This window comes from Eschrichtius robustus, chromosome 1 (assembly GCF_028021215.1).
Source record: "Eschrichtius robustus isolate mEscRob2 chromosome 1, mEscRob2.pri, whole genome shotgun sequence".
Classification (NCBI taxonomy): domain Eukaryota; kingdom Metazoa; phylum Chordata; class Mammalia; order Artiodactyla; family Eschrichtiidae; genus Eschrichtius; species Eschrichtius robustus.
The window spans coordinates 143,514,548-143,519,237 of NC_090824.1; the positions used below are offsets into that span (position 1 = coordinate 143,514,548).

At 56.4% G+C, this 4,690-nt stretch overlaps 1 non-coding gene across 1 annotated transcript; it reads left to right on the forward strand.

Annotated features, from left to right (window-relative positions):
• Positions 1-2,634: 2,634 nt before the first annotated feature.
• Positions 2,635-2,727, forward strand: LOC137778642 (small nucleolar RNA SNORD116). Its single transcript, XR_011076955.1, has one exon. It is a non-coding gene; the product is annotated as a small nucleolar RNA SNORD116 (small nucleolar RNA).
• The last annotated feature ends 1,963 nt before the right edge of the window (positions 2,728-4,690 follow it).

A 4,690-nucleotide genomic window follows, 5' to 3' on the forward strand; every position in this document is an offset into this window, starting at 1 on the left:
AGCACGTTTCCTCTCTCGGGTGTAGGGGACTGTTAGGAGTGAAGGCCAGTGTCCCTTGCCGACATGCACGCAAACACCACCAAGGACTCCAGTATTGGAGGGGCTCCTGACTGAGGGTCGACCGTGTCTGCCCATAAGCTGGGTCATCTATGAATCTGCGGTTCCTGCTAAAAGGCCGTGAGGGAATGCAAGGGGGCAGGCTCTCCTGCTTGTCTTCAGAGTCGGAGTGTTTGCTGGTGTGGGCCCAGTGAGCTTTCAGCTTGGAGAAGTGTGTTTGACCAGGATCATGCTTTGCGCCTGCCGCTTGGGTTGTTGATTTTGGGAGCCAAAATGAGCAAGGTTCCCTGGTTGGAGCCTGGAGCCACAGGCCAGGCCTGTGGCCCTCTCTGTTGTCGTGTTTGGTGCGGTGAGGTTCTTGAGTGCCCGGTGGGGCTGGAGCTGTGGGCGGGGGTGGGATGGAGTTTGGTGATTGTGGAAGGGGGCTGATGGATTAGGCCTCGCTGCTGCCCCTGAAGCTGCCAGCACACTGTTGGCGCTAAGTGGATCATCGTGGAGTGGGGTGAGGATCGAGTGCTGCATTTAAGCCTGCGTAGTGGCTGCTGCCCTGGAGAGAAAGGTCAGGTATCATGAGGACAGGTCCTGTGTGATGTCGTGGGATGGGTTGTCATCATTGGGTTGCAGGTGCTGGCCTCAGCTTCCCAAGGATGTGTCTTGTACGTGATGGCCTGGCATCAGCTGCCTATGGTGGGGATGGCTTTGGCAGTTCATGAGGATGCAGTGAGGTAGGTTACCTGTGAAGAGTTGCAATCCCGTTTCCAGAGGAGTGACTCCCCACGGGTGTCTTGCGGGACATAGAGAAGATGGACATGCTGAGGCATCTGTGCGGGCCTTCTTGGGGGTAGTTCAGTTATGCAAACAAGCCCTTTGGTCGCTCTTTTCCCTCTTTTGGGAATGTGCAAAGCGATAGTGTTTCTGCCGGAGGGCATGACGCGGCCGGCCCGTGTGGCATGCAGGCCTTTCGAATAGCCAGAGCTTTATCCAGAGCAGTCCGATGGCGGGGCAGAGAAGGGGGCACTGTTGCCATCCCTGGTGCGCTGCCAAGGCCAGCCACTCTTCCCTTTCAGGCTTCCAAGTCCCCTCACATGGCAGAGGTCTTCCGTGGCAAGTCTGTCTGTGGTCCTCGGGGACCATGCCTTTGATCACTCTGAGTTCCTCAGTGGTGTCACTGTGGCAGTGGAGAATTTCCAGGATGCATCAGGTGGGATCACAATCTTCAAAGCAGACAGGCTTGCCGTCTGTCTTCCCTGGTGTTCAGTGTTCCCGTGTTCGGAAGATGTCTGTGGCTTCCAGTAGGGACGCGTCGCCCTGCTGGCTAGAGTAGGGCACGTTGGACGAGGCTGTTGAGCGTTTGAGCGGTTCCTTAGGGGTCAGGGCCGCGAACCTTGCAGGATGGGAGCTGCCTGGACATGGCCGGGAAGGTGGCCTAGTTTCCGCTTCCGGGTTCCAACATGGGTCATGGCTGCTGAAGCCCACTGCCTCCTGTGGTGGGCATTCCCACGGGTCAAAGGAAAGTGATTAGGCCTAGTTGGCAAGAAGTTGCACTTTGTTCGATGTTCTTTAGCCCCTTGAGTGGTTTCAGGCTGCATCTTGCCAGTAGAATGCTATAGGTCGGTGTCGGGTCACCCATGGGAGTTCCCTTGCTTCCGAAAGTGCTGGGAGTGACCCCAAGTGCACATCAGATGTGCTGGTAGCTGGCAGGTTCTCGAGTTGCACGTAGATGTCACACCCACGGCCGGGAGGCAGGTCTCGTCCAGTCTTTGTGCTCTGGTCAGAAGGCCTGGCTGTGGGAGAGCGGGAGTCTGTGGAGTATTTCAACAGCCCCTGGGGGTTAAAGTTTGCATGCGGCCTCTGGAAGCTCACAGGGGGCTTTCTCCTTTCAGTTGGGGGTCTAGACAGGGTGTTGTGTATAAACTATGGCGTTTACTGTTGGACGCCTCTTCACAGGGCTACAGGGACACACAGAGCCCAAGACGCGTAGTCAGCGGCACACAGAGAAACCGACAAGAGCGTCTGCGTACGCAGTCACAGTCACACGCATGAACACAGAAATACAGCCTCTCACACACCGGCCAATGTATGTGCCTAACTTCCTGCAGTCGTACTATCAGACATGCAGTCAATTCTCGGTAAGGGATAGAGGTCCTTGGGAAGCAGTTTCAGAGCTCAAGCCCAGGAAAATGTTTGCATGGATCATGTCCTCTGAGGTCACCAGTCCACTTCCCAGGTGCAGTTGCTGGGCAAGCCTCGCCGTCGGCAAAAACAAGAAGATCTTCGTGTGCTCTGATGACTGGAGGTGCTAAGAAGAACTGGAAAAAGTGAGGCGGGGCCATGTTCCCGAGCATGGTCGCGGATAACTCAGGATGGTAGGTATTCAACCACCCCAAGATGTGCCATTAGATATTAGGTTTTCCTGAGATGGGCCCAATGGCTGCAAGAGTGGCTTGATTGTTCGTCTTGTTGAATGGCCTGAGGGCTGTGGATTCTCCAGGCTTTTGCGGTACCCCAGGCTCATGACTCCCCTGCAGAGCCCGGCGCCCTGCCCGGTTGTGTTCTGCAGCATCCCAGCATGTGCTTGGATCGATGATGACACCCTTGTATGCATTCCTTTGAAACTCTGAACAAAATGGGTGAGAACACTCTACCGTATCCTTATCGAAACTGAGGTTCAGCACGTTTCCTCTCTCGGGTGTAGGGGACTGTTAGGAGTGAAGGCCAGTGTTCCCTGCTGACATGCACGCAGACAACCCCAAGGACTCCAGTATTGGAGGGGCTCCTGACTGAGGGTCGACCGTGTCTGCCCATAAGCTGGGTCATCTATGAATCCGCGGTCCCTGCTAATAGGCCATGAGGGAATGCAAGGGGGCAGGCTCTCCTGCTAGTCTTCAGAGTCGGAGTGTGTGCTGGTGTGGGCCCAGTGAGCTTTCAGCTTGGAGAAGTGTGTTTGACCAGGATCATGCTTTGCGCCTGCCGCTTGGGTGGTTGATTTTGGGAGCCAAAATGAGCAAGGTTCCCTGGTTGGAGCCTGGAGCCACAGGCCAGGCCTGTTGCCCTCTCTGTTGTCGTGTTTGGTGCGGTGAGGTTCTTGAGCGCCCGGTGGGGCTGGAGCTGTGGGCGGGGGTGGGATGGAGTTTGGTGATGGCGGAAGGGGGCTGATGGATTAGGCCTCGCTGCTGCCCCTGAAGCTGCCAGCACACTGTTGGCGCTAAGTGGATCATCGTGGAGTGGGGTGAGGATCGAGTGCTGCATTTAAGCCTGCGTAGTGGCTGCTGCCCTGGAGAGAAAGGTCAGGTATCATGAGGACAGGTCCTGTGTGATGTCGTGGGATGGGCTGTCATCATTGGGTTGCAGGCGCTGGCCTCAGCTTCCCAAGGATGTGTCTTGTACGTGATGGCCTGGCATCAGCTGCCTATGGTGGGGATGGCTTTGGCAGTTCATGAGGATGCAGTGAGGTAGGTTACCTGTGAAGAGTTGCAATCCCGTTTCCAGAGGAGTGACTCCCCACGGGTGTCTTGCGGGACATAGAGAAGATGGACATGCTGAGGCATCTGTGCGGGCCTTCTTGGGGGTAGTTCAGTTATGCAAACAAGCCCTTTGGTCGCTCTTTTCCCTCTTTTGGGAATGTGCAAAGCGATAGTGTTTCTGCCGGAGGGCATGACGCGGCCGGCCCGTGTGGCATGCAGGCCTTTCGAATAGCCAGAGCTTTATCCAGAGCAGTCCGATGGCGGGGCAGAGAAGGGGGCACTGTTGCCATCCCTGGTGCGCTGCCAAGGCCAGCCACTCTTCCCTTTCAGGCTTCCAAGTCCCCTCACATGGCAGAGGTCTTCCGTGGCAAGTCTGTCTGTGGTCCTCGGGGACCATGCCTTTGATCACTCTGAGTTCCTCAGTGGTGTCACTGTGGCAGTGGAGAATTTCCAGGATGCATCAGGTGGGATCACAATCTTCAAAGCAGACAGGCTTGCCGTCTGTCTTCCCTGGTGTTCAGTGTTCCCGTGTTCGGAAGATGTCTGTGGCTTCCAGTAGGGACGCGTCGCCCTGCTGGCTAGAGTAGGGCACGTTGGACGAGGCTGTTGAGCGTTTGAGCGGTTCCTTAGGGGTCAGGGCCGCGAACCTTGCAGGATGGGAGCTGCCTGGACATGGCCGGGAAGGTGGCCTAGTTTCCGCTTCCGGGTTCCAACATGGGTCATGGCTGCTGAAGCCCACTGCCTCCTGTGGTGGGCATTCCCACGGGTCAAAGGAAAGTGATTAGGCCTAGTTGGCAAGAAGTTGCACTTTGTTCGATGTTCTTTAGCCCCTTGAGTGGTTTCAGGCTGCATCTTGCCAGTAGAATGCTATAGGTCGGTGTCGGGTCACCCATGGGAGTTCCCTTGCTTCTGAAAGTGCTGGGAGTGACCCCAAGTGCACATCAGATGTGCTGGTAGCTGGCAGGTTCTCGAGTTGCACGTAGATGTCACACCCACGGCCGGGAGGCAGGTCTCGTCCAGTCTTTGTGCTCTGGTCAGAAGGCCTGGCTGTGGGAGAGCGGGAGTCTGTGGAGTATTTCAACAGCCCCTGGGGGTTAAAGTTTGCATGCGGCCTCTGGAAGCTCACAGGGGGCTTTCTCCTTTCAGTTGGGGGTCTAGACAGGGTGTTG